The sequence below is a fragment of the Rattus norvegicus genome, chromosome 5 (assembly GCF_036323735.1).
Source record: "Rattus norvegicus strain BN/NHsdMcwi chromosome 5, GRCr8, whole genome shotgun sequence".
NCBI lineage: Eukaryota > Metazoa > Chordata > Mammalia > Rodentia > Muridae > Rattus > Rattus norvegicus.
This window is the reverse complement of record NC_086023.1, coordinates 148,304,025-148,316,218: the sequence shown is the minus strand read 5'-3', so window position 1 is coordinate 148,316,218 and position 12,194 is coordinate 148,304,025. Positions and strand designations below refer to the sequence as shown.

The following is a 12,194-nucleotide window of genomic DNA, read 5'->3' as shown; positions in this document are numbered from 1 at the left end:
CCTTCCTTCTTCTCCCCCACCCCAGGTCTAGCACCTGGCACAGAACTTCCTCCTAAATCCCATTCCACCAACAGCGAGCTCCCACCAAACCAGGATCATCTCTTTGACCCAGCCTCCCTCTGCTCCCACCTCCGTTTCACCCAGCCTCCTCTCTCACAGCTCTGGTAATATTGTAACCACCATCTAGGTCAAAGGATGGTCTGTCTTCCTCCCTTCCCTCACCCTCAACCCCTCTGCCTCCCTCTTCCCTTCCCTTCCCCTCCCTCCCTCCCCTCTCAGTCTCTTCCTCCTCTCCTCTCTGTCTCTCTGTCTCTCTGTCTCTGTCTCTCTCTGCTACACACACACACACACACACACACACACACACACACACACACACACCAATGCCTCAGCCCTTCCCAATGAAGAGGAAAGCCTTTAATCCATTGTAGTAGATTTCTAAAGCCTAATAGGGCCCCTCTTCTGTGTGCTACTTGGCGCACACCCACTAGTCAACCATCATGATGACAGATCCTCAATAAACATGCAAGCGGGTGAGGAGACCTACTTAGGGCCTCACTGTGCACAGCCCTGTAAGGGGGCACCTCATAACCTCATCACAGAATGCTGCTTTCACTATGCTTGCCATGCGGTGGTGTCACAGGGCGGTGTCACAGGGTAGTGTCACAGGGTGGTGTCACAGGTTCTCAGGGGAAGGCGTATCCTGGAGTATTAACATAGTGGTGAGACCGAATCCTGAATTTGTGTCATAATGCCACATTAATGTCATCAAGATCTCAACCAAATCCTTGACTCGATGGCTGTGCATAACATCTAGAATAATCTAGCTGCTTCTTTGATGTCAAGAATGCCAGGTTGGAGCTCCTGGTGATCAGAGCTACAAACATTTTTGAAACCTGAAGACCCAGCCTCAGGCCTTCCTCATTGTCCCATTCCCCAGGCAGAGGTGCCAGGAGGTCCACACTCAAGGCTATGCAAAGCCTCCCTCACTGTCCCAGCACTGTTTCTAAAAAAGGCCTGTGTCTCCCTGGAAGGAGCAGGGCTAGAAGACTAGAAAACTACATTTCCCAGATACCTTTACAATTCTGGGTTCTGGGTGGGTTCTGCCAACAGGGAGGATCCATGAAAGATTAGGCAGTGAAAAGGAGTAAAAAGCCACTCTACGGGGTTGGGGATTTAGCTCAGTGGTAGAGCACTTGCCTAGCAAGCGCAAGGCCCTGGGTTCGGTCCCCAGCTCTGAAAAAAAAGAATTAAAAAAAAAAAAAAAAAAGACAGTGTCTAACAGCTCTGATGGTAAGAAGAGACTCATGAGCTCCCAGCGACATTACAGCTCTGTCTCTTTCCACTGGCAATTTAAAGCAATTCCCTGAGTTGAACCATTTTCTGTGAAGTACCTGAGGAAGTCTTGGGTTTCCTCACTAGATAACAAAAGAGACACGTCAAGAACTTATGTGTGCCTACTCCGAGCTGGTGTCTCTCTGAACATTATTCTAAGAAATAGGAGCACGGGCCCCACAGGAATAGGCAGTGCATGAGGTCCAGAGAGACAGAGGCCAGTTCTATCTGGCTTCCTAACCATAGACTCAGGTTTAGGTCTTGTTTTTTTGAGACATAGTCTCAATATGTTCAGATACAAGCAAAACTTAAATGCGTGCGCGCACACACACACACACACACACACACACACACACACACTCATTTTGCATTCTGGCACTGTGGGTGGTGAGTGTGTGGGTGTTTATCTTTGCTAAATTGTGCAATTATGTTTGTGCATCTTTTTCCAGTTTTTATTAGCATATAGTAATTGTGTATAGAAATGTATTTCATTGTGAAATAATGCATTGTGTGCTGTGTATAATGTATTGTTACAATGTATTTTGAACATATTCATCTCTACCTGTTACTTTCTCTTGTCTGCCTTCTCCCCCTCATGCCTCTCCTTTTGCCAACTAACCCCTTCCCCCCCCCACACACACACTTTCATATCTTATTTCTAGGGATCCAATAAATTTAATTAGGGTGACTCAGAGGAGCATTGGGGAGGAGTTATTTACAGAAGCTGGGCTACTTGTATTCTCATAAACTTTCTGCATAAATTTTCTGTTTTATAATCATATGTTCCAAGGTTCCATTGTTCCAGTAAATGGGGGAGGAGCAGCTGGAGAAAGAGCAGTGCCCACTTTTGATTTCAAAGCAGATACGCAGAGGAGGAGATGGCGAGGGAGACTGAGGGCAAGGCTGAGGCAGCAGTTCATGGACCCAGCTCGCCATGCCCGATGGCCAGTTGACGTTATCAGGAGTAAGTAGTAGAGTAGAGGACCTCAGAGAGAGACCAGTCTTCACAGCAGCTGAAGAAGAGGTGTTTAAAAATGTCAGCAGCAGACATGTGTGGCTAAGAGCTCGAATCCAGAACATCCAACATCTCCTGACTTAGAGGAAAAACAGACCAACTTGTAAAGACAGCGGGTGTGTTGTAGAGAGAACGGGCCGGAGCCTGTTTTAGTAGTGTTAGTTTAAACAATTGCACAGTTAAATTGCTTTTGTAAGAAGGGAGTGAAGGCAGTGCGGTGGATCCCCAGGAATTTCACACACCGGCTGGTAGCTCCCAAGAAATAACCTAGAGAGGCCCATGGTGTTGGGTGAGTCCCAGCCTCAAAACAAGAGGATCAGTGGTGTGGCTGATGGAAACTCACCACTCTGGAGCAAAATGGCAGATAACTGCAGGCTGTCCTGCACTGGCCTCTGTTGGCAACTTGTGTTTCATGCCACTATCTTCTGTGACATGGGCCTGAGGTCTTGTGGATTCTTTGTTGTAATGTGCTTTTGTTGTTCTTGTGTCCCTGCCTCGCCCCCCCATAAGAGCTAGAGCAGCCACGGCTGGCCCCAAACTCCCTCTGTGGCTAAGGATGACCTTCAAATTCTCTTGAAATTTTAATTTGCTTGCTCCTAGAGGCATTGCAGGTGTGGCTGCTGTGTCCCATGTGTGTCAGTAGGTGGCAGAGGAGAGGCTCTGACTATGATCAGTAGTAGCCTAAAAGTCCCTGAAAAGAGTGAGCCTAAGACAACCTGGTCAGGGAACTAGCCTGAGATGATCACCAGTCCAGCACAGGCCCAGTCAGGCTGCTAGAGACTTAAAGAATCCCTGCCTGGTACTGGGGACTCTGTGTGGGAGTGAGTCCCAGATAGACAACGCTCATAAGGAGCTACTCAGGCAAGGTAGTAGGGACCGAGCCCAAGATGGCCATCAGATCAGCACCATAGAACCTGGACAGGTAGCTAGCCTAATATGAACACCAGTTAGGAGTCATGCAGGCCTAGGAGGGTCAGATCATGCCTGCAATGACCCCTGTTCAGTGCCACAATGCATGGGTGGGGCTTAACACTCCTGAGATCATTCCTGAGAGGATCCTAAACACTAGGAGATCCTGGGCATCACTAAGAGGAGCAAGTAAGTGGTGGAGAAATGGAAGAGAAAGAGAAACAGAAGGATGTGGGCACAATGAAGAGAGGCAGAACTGGAGACTCAGGGTAGTAGGGAGCAGCCTGATGTGAGCAGCTGATGATGCCATCTGGGGGGCTCCTGGCCTGTGCTGCCACAGGGGGGAGGGACACATCTGGATCCCTGGCCCTGCAGTAGCAGAGATCTGAAGTCCCTGGTCTGGGCTGCCACCTGGGGACATGTTGATGTCTGAGAGCTATGAAGAACCTGCCCCACCCCTCTCATGGGCATTGTTTGGGAGGCTGGCCCTGGAGGTATAAGGGCAGGAGAGCTGACCCACCCCTAGCCAGCTGCAGTACTTGGGGAGAGCAGGTCCTGACATTGCAGGAGTTGCGGGTGAGCCATGAGAGTGGGAGAGCTGACCTTACCACTTGGTCTCCATTTGGTGGAGGGAAAGAGACCTCCACTGCTTCTCCCTCCCCATTCCCTCCCCTACCTTCACCACCTGGGGTCCTTAGAGCAGGAGAACTGGTCCTGCTTCTCATTAGTAGCAACACTTGGGAGAGTAGGCCCTTGACCTCACCTGGGTAGTAGGGTAAAGCAGGCCCTGGTTGAAGATGCGGTGGGGATAGGAGTGGGGGCGTTGCTGGTGAGCCGGCTGCAAGGGCATGAGAGTGGGAGAGCTGGTGGCTGATCAGCTCAGATACGCCTCTCATGTTCAGATTCAGGGCTTTGAACTGTCCCACTGGAACATCTACCCCATCCACGAACTGCTGGAGTGTGTGAGGCAGGGCAGACTCACAGATGCAAAGCTGCAGGACCTCCATGGCACAGCAACGGCAGGATGTCCTAGAGGAGTCCCAGTGAGGTTCCATTATTGATAAAGTGACAGAGGACAGAGGCCTTGAACCAGACCAAAGGGTCATCGCAGTGAACATTTGCAAGCAAAAACGTGTGGATAAAAGGGTATACTGTGGGACACACTGTGACACACTACAGCTTCCACAATGAGTTTTTTTTTCCTGTTGTAGGGGAGTGGTTGCAAGAGTTGAGGGCAGGCACAGGGGGAGGGGGAGATAAATGGGATTAGGGTACATGAAGTAAAATTTATGAAGAATCAATATGAGCTTTTAAAAAAAATCTGTGTGGGTTGGGGATTTAGCTCAGTGGTAGAGCGCTTGCCTAGGAAGCGCAAGGCCCTGGGTTCGGTCCCCAGCTCCGGAAAAAAAAAATCTGTGTGTATGAGAGGTGGGGAGGGAAGGAAGGAGGAGGGAGGGAGCTTATTCTGTATGTATGTGATGTTTGAAAAGCCCACCTGGGTCACCTGGGATTGGAGTTATAGGATATTGTGAGCTACTCCTTGTGGGAGATGGGATTTGAACTCTGGTCCTTTGAAATAGCAGTAAGCCTTCTTAACCACCGAGCCATCTAGCTCAGACTTTGAAGTTCTGACTTTCCTGCAGACACCTCTCAAGTGCTGAGCCAACAGGCATGTCCTACCAGTCACCTGGTTTCTGTGGTGCTGGGGATGGAATCTAGGGCTTTGTGCATGCTGGGCAAGCCCTTTCCCAACTGAGCCACATCCCCAGATCTCTACTAAGTATATTTAATTTAAGACATTGTTCTTCTCCATTAGAATGAGAAAGATAGAGGTCCAGGGGCTATGGTGTGACCAGTGGTAGACCTCTTGCCTAGCATGCTCAGGGGCCTGGGCTTCATCCCCAGGTCTGAGGAAGTAAGTACAGAGGTCCAAGGATAGACCTCACTTCTAACACAAGAAGAAATGAACCCATAGAATTGATACTTTTTGTAATTTGTATTTCAGTTGTAATAAGACACATTAAGGAGGTCTGGGGGCCGAGTGGGGGTAAGAGTTTTTTTTTTTCTACATGCTTCTTAGGGTTTCTTAAGAGACAGATTTCTACCAGGAAACCCATACTGGTCTTAAACGTTGGATTCTCCTGCCTCAGCCTCTCTTGTGCTGGCATGACAGGCATGTGATGTCATGTCTTGCCTTTATAATATTTAAAACGAAATCTAAGCAACTAGTTTCGCATCTGATTAGATTTACAGAAGTTGCTTGAGTGCTTAGGAAGAATTTGTTCATCATATTTGTAAGGCTCCCTTGTCAGGTATTTGAAGTATTTGAATTGGATAAATTAAATTTGTAATTGTACTTTGAAATATCTAAAGGAATTTGCTTAATTAAATGTTTGAGTGGTTTAAAAGTTTACGAGGATTTAATCTGTCAAGTTTATGACTTAATTGAATACCAATCAATGAGAAAGTAAATGTGATCTTACTTTATATAAAAATTACTAGGTTCATAAATAAAATATCATGATCCGTAAGGTAGAAGGGAAAAGCCAAGGCAGGAGCAAGGGTCTGAGATCCATAACACTAAGAAATTAAATATGGATTGATAAGTAGCTCATTGTATTTGTCCCTTGCTAGCTGAATGCTCACACCTGAATGGCTTACACACACACACACACACACACACACACACACACACCAAAGAAAAAGTTATCCTAAATACATTTAAAAAAAAAAAAAAGCACCATGCATTGGGAGGGTCCTGCGCACTGCTGGGGTAGCCTGCACTGCACAAGTCTGGGTGACAGGGTAGACCCTGTGCTATGGTCAAGCCTCAGCTGGTCTTCCCTGAGGTTTGGGGACTTATTGCTGAATTATCTCCCATACTTATTTCACGCTGGTCTTGGGGCACTCGAGCATGGTAGAACCCTGGTGGAATCCTTGGCATCTTTAAGCTATCGATACGTCTGGTGGTTATTTACACTGTGGCAGGTGTTTCTTACATCCCAAAAAGAAAGCTCCACCCTCAGCCTCCCTGAAAGCATGCATGCATACAACTGGACACTCACTGTGACTTTTATGTTATAGCGCTGGGGATTGAACCAATGGCTTTTAACCTGCTGGCCAAGCACTTTCCCACTGAGCTATGATCCCCAGCTCTCTGACTTTTCAGTTTAAAATATCTCATTACATTGCCAGGGTAAGCTCAAACTCACTCAGTAGCCCAGTCAAGCCTTGATCTTACTATTATCCTACCTCAGCCTCTCTGGTATCTGGGCTTACAGGCCTACACCAGAGACCTAGCTAAATGTTGTTTTTTTTTAATTTAGCATCATGTAGTCCTGATTGGCTTTAAAGTCAATCTCTAGCCAAAAAGACCTTGCTTTTCTATTTCTACCTCCAAGTGCTAGGACCACAAACATATACCACCAAAGCTGGTTTACACAGTGCTGGGGATCAAACCCAGAGCTTCATGCATGCTAGGCAAGCATTCTACCTAACACGCTCCAGCTGCAGCTAGATGCTTTTTACAAACAACCAATAAAAGGCAATTGTCTTTGTTTCATCATAAAAAGTTTTATTTGGGTCAAAAGTCCTTTGATGGGTGAACATTTTTCTTTGAGTTCCAGGCCAGCTTGGTCTACATACGGAGTCCCAGATCTTGCCTCAGAAAACCAAAAACAAAAGAAAGATAGCTAACATTTATAGCTAACATTATAACATTGTATATAAATGTATCACTATGCTTTTGAGACACTTGAGTGCTGATTGAATGGAGTTAGATGAGTCAGGAGGCCCACAGGCTCTCTAGTGTGTTATTTTCCAATGAGTCTTAAGAGCAGACTTAACTCCTATGTGGCAATATCTGCTCATCCCTTCTGGGTGCAGGGGACAGGGTTGGGGGGGGGGGTTGCCACCTGCTCTCTCAGCAAGACACTTTTATTTTGTTTTGTTTGCTTGATTTCAAAGGCAGGGTGCCAAACTAAATTTTATTGCTGATATTTTTAAAACACAAAAGCATGAAGAATTAGAGGAGATACAGTTTCATCAAAATGTCAGCTCAGATTATCACTGTATCAATTATATGGATTTTCCTTTTAGTGGCCCAATGGTCTTCACAAATAAAAATCACAGCTCAAGCCTTAAAACACATTCTGTGAAATGTGAATTAGACTTGAAAAACATTCTGATTTCCGCTGGGTTTTTTAGATCTCTCTATAGTGTTACCTTGAAAAATCTCTAAGACGTGGAATCCTTATTGACTGGAATCCCGGTCAAGTCATCATGTTTATAGCATCAAAACACCTATTCCAAAAGTTGCAAGATACCCAGGATATGGTGGCACACACTCTGAACTCCAGATGTGGAAACAGGACTATGAGTTTGAGACCTTCCTGGTTTACTTCATGAAGCCTCTGTCAAAAAGACAAATGGCCACGAGAAGAGAGCGACCCCATCCCAGTGAGCAGGAGGACTGTGCTGGTGTCAAGATAGTCTAGGATACTCTCCCTGGCTGGCTCTGGGGCAGCTTTCCGTTCTGAGGCAATACACATCACAGCAGAACAGTGGCTGTCATCATCTGTCTTTTACTTTTTTTGGTTTTGTTTTCGTTTTGAGGTCCAGACTGGCCTCAGACTCACTATGTAACTCAGGATGACCTTGAACGTCTGAGCCTCCTGCTTCCACCTTCTATGTGCTAAGCTTACAGGAAAAAGTCAATATACCACCACCACCACCACCACCACCATCATCACCATCACCACCACCACCATCACCAGCATCACCACCACCATCACCACCACCACCACCACCAGCATCACCACCACCACCACCACCATCACCACCATCACCACTACCACCATCACCACCACCATCACCACCATCACCACCATCACCACCACCACCACCACCACCAGCATCACCACCACCATCACCACCACCACTACCACCATCACCACCACCATCACCACTACCACCATCACCACCACCACCATCACCACCACCACTACCACCATCACCACCACCATCACCACTACCACCATCACCACCACCACCACCACCACCACTACCATCACCACCACCACCACCACCACTACCATCACCACCACCACCACCACCACTACCATCACCACCACCACCACCACCACCACCCACCATCTCTTGTACCTCCCAGTTATTGGGGTCTTTCCTCCCCGGAACCATGCTGGGAAGTTGGCCCAGGGATCAACTATGCTTCAAATGAGGCTCACATCCGTGTTTGTGCCAGAGTCAAGGTTCACAGAGCCGATAATGTGGACTCTGCATGCAGTTGTGTGCGTGGAGATAGATGAGCAGAGGTTACACTAGCAGAGAGTAGCTGATGAAGATCCTAGAACCCTTCACACATAACAGTCTAAGGCAGGTCACAAGCTCAGCCCTTTCCCTCCATAAGAGTAAAATAGATTAATGAGCACAAAGCCTGGGCTGTGGGCTCCTCTGTGGATCCATTCATATGGCTAACATGTGGACAGGTTTGCTACCCACCTCTGGGAGCTACAATTGAGGTTATGGGGGTGGGGCTGCTAAGTCTCTGTGTGAACAGGACCTGGGAATGCCAGGTAGGCGTCACCTCTGGAGGAAAAGCCATCTGTACCCTGGAGGACAGGTGGGGAGTTTTTATTGTTGCCTCTGGCCATGAATTGGGGGAGAGGAGATCTGTTTCTGTATCAAGAAAATTTTTGGCTTGGGCTGGTGGCTGCAGGCCTGTAATCCCAGCTACAGTGGAGACTGAGACAAGAGGATCGGAAGTTCAAGGCTAGTTTGGACTACAGAGTGAGTTTGAGGCCAGTCTGGACAATTTAATGTGACTCTGTCTCAAGGTGAGAAGGAGAACGTGGGCTAATGACGTGGCTCAGTGGCGGTGTGCTCGCCTGGTATGGGCGAGGCTAGGGACATGCTCGACTGGCAGGGATGGCAAGGGATGTGGCTCAGTGGTGACAAGCTTGCCATGTATGGATGAGGGTCTCATTAATCCCAGGCCGAAAAAGGAAGAGGAAGAACAGGCAGAGGGAGAGTCAGAGAGAGAGGAGGGAAGGAGAGACACAGGGAGAGAGGAAAGGAGGAAGGAAGCAGGGAGGGAGAGGGGGAGGAAGAAGGAGAGGAGGGAGGAAGGGAAGGAGGGAGGGAAGAATGGAGGGAGGGAGGTAGGGAGGGAGGGAGGAGGGAGGGAGGGAGGAGGGAGGGACAGAGAGAAAAGCTACCCCTTAGTTGCAATTCAGGAAAAATTCTAAGTCTAGGAAAGCATTACATAGTTCTGGAAAGACTCTGTCCCAAAATGTAAGAAATATGCCTTCCTGAACTATGAAACATATTCTGCCTAGGATTCTAAAAACCACAACATCCAAAACTCCAGAACACCTTTCCTGGCGAGGCTGCTATGTTGGCACTTGCCCCTGGAGGTGTCTGTGGTATGCAGAGAGATGGGGAAGGATGGGTTTTCAGTGAACATGGCGCTGACTGGTGGGGGTGCTGGCTGGTGGGGGCAGTGACTGTGGGGGTGATGACTGATGGGGTTGATATCTTGTGAGGGTACTGACTGGGGGAGCTGACTCCACTGAGTGAGGAGGACTCTAATCCTTGACTATAGGGATTCTCAAGACACTGGGCCTAGATGTCTTTGTCATCTGAGCTGGAAAAATCACAGGCCAGGGCTTGAAGGGACTCCTAGGCTCCGCATGCCTAAGGCTGGGAGCCATGTTTAGGTCTGGTCATTGGTCAACTGACCTATGACATCCCTTCCCTTACAGCAGGAATCCCACTCCCAGTGCTCTGAGAGAGTCTCTGTGCCCTGACCACACCCCTCAGGTCCCCAGAACACAGCCTGGACTATGAGCTCCAGGGAGGCAAGGCTCTCTAGCTGGCATATGAAGGAAGAACCCAGTACCCTCTGAGCAAAGAACAGGAAAACAGACATGGGTTGATGGAAGGTTTTGGTGAAATATGAAAATGAATGTGGAGGTCCAGAGAGACTTACAGAGATCAGATAGGCTACTGGTCCTGACCAAGATTAGGACGCATGTGTCAGGGGTTGGGGATTTAGCTCAGTGGTAGAGCGCTTGCCTAGCAAGTGCAAGGCCCTGGGTTCGGTCCCCAGCTCCGGGGAAAAAAAAGAAAGAAAGAAAAGAAAAGAAAAGAATGACGCATGTGTCAAGACCAACCTAACAGCTATCAACATCACAGACCTTGGGGAAGTGGCTGTGAACACAGCTTGGGCTGGCAAAGTAAATAAATTTCTGGGCACCTGGGATCAGTGAAAATGGGACGCTGTACTGTAAAGTCACAATTCCATCAGAGCTGACCCAGCAGCCACCTGTGCCTGGACAGGGTTTCCCCACCCCCACCCTGGACACCACCCCCTCACACGCTCTAGAGATTCATCTGCCATTCAGAAAAGGTTCTGCAAAACATTCCCTCATCCCTGGAGGAGTCTCCTGACAACCTAGCCCGGGAGACATTGCAACTCTGGTGAAGGCCCCAGGGACACTCCTCTTCTGACTCTAGAAGCTGTCGGGTCCTGACTTTGGAAATCTCTTGCTGACAAGTGTAGGAGAGAGCACTCTGTAAAGCTCAAAGCCTGTGCCTGCCGTACAGCAGATGCTTGACAAACGTGTGTAGAATGAAGGAGTGGCCCTGAGAGATCTCTGCGCGCGCGCGCCACCGATATTATTCTTACTGTGACTAAATAAAGCCATTATCAGGGGTATTATGGGAAATTCCATATTTCTCCCTAACGAGATCTTTCTCTTCTGAGTTCTCAGCAGATAGAGCGCGAGCGGAGGGCCTGGCTCACAGTGGGCATCAATAAACGTTTGATGGATGGGCCAGGGCATGCATGGATAAATGAGGGGTCTATGGATGAATGAATCGCCACGTGGAATGCGGGAACGGAAAGAGGGATAGAGTGGTCCTGCGTTCGCCTACTCAACAGCCGCCTCCCTCTTCCCTTGCCTTTTTCCATGTTAAACGAATCCCGGCTTTATTCAGTCTCTAGCACTCAGGGAGGAGACCAGCCCTTCTCCAGGCAACGCGTCTTGTTTTTCTCCAGTCCGCCATGATACCTTTTCCCCAGCCAGAGACTTGCTTAGGAACAACCGTGTGATGCAATTCTGGCTCGAGAGACAGGGGAGCCACCCCCACTGGGGCCCCGCAAGAGCAACTCCTCGTTAAAGAAACTCAAATAGGGAACATTGTCTCTTCTGGCCTCCAACATGGGTGTGTGAGATGACACATACAGAGACGTGCAGCCATCTTGTAGCCATGAGAGATATGACAAAGGAGAAAAGCCAGACATCCTTAGCACCACAGAGCAAATATCCAGGAAGAACCTGGGTCCCCAGCACTGTCTTTGAATCACTAGATTAACCAGTGTCACTGGGTGGGTACATGGATGGATGGATGGACAGATGGGTGGGTGGAGGAATGGATGAATGGAAATGTGTTTGGATGAATAACTTAGAAATCTATAAGTGGATGAAAAGATTTTCATGGGAGTGAGGGTAGATGGAGACATTGGTATATGGATAGATTGGGTGACTGGATGAATGGATAAACAGATGGATGGACGGAGAGACAGATGGATGGATGGACAGACAGATGGATGGATGAACAGGTGGACAGATGGATGGACAGGTGGATGGATGGACAGATGAACAGGTAGATGAATGGATGGGCAGACAGATGGATGGGTGGGTGGGTGGATAGATGGATGAATAAGAAAATGGATGAGTAGAGAGATAGATGGATGAATGGTGTGGGGATGGAGGAAGAGAGAAAGAGGAGGAGGGTGGGGAAGATGTTGGGAGGGAGGGAAAGAAGCAGGAGAGATAAAAGAATGCTGGAAGTGAAGGGATGGATGTGATAAATGGATGGATGGAGGAAGGGAAACGGGAGGGATAGAGGA

At 48.3% G+C, this 12,194-nt stretch overlaps 1 pseudogene; it reads left to right on the top strand.

Moving 5' to 3' along the window:
• Positions 1-2,939: 2,939 nt before the first annotated feature.
• LOC120103325 (small nucleolar RNA SNORA17) lies at positions 2,940-3,064 on the top strand (annotated as a pseudogene).
• The last annotated feature ends 9,130 nt before the right edge of the window (positions 3,065-12,194 follow it).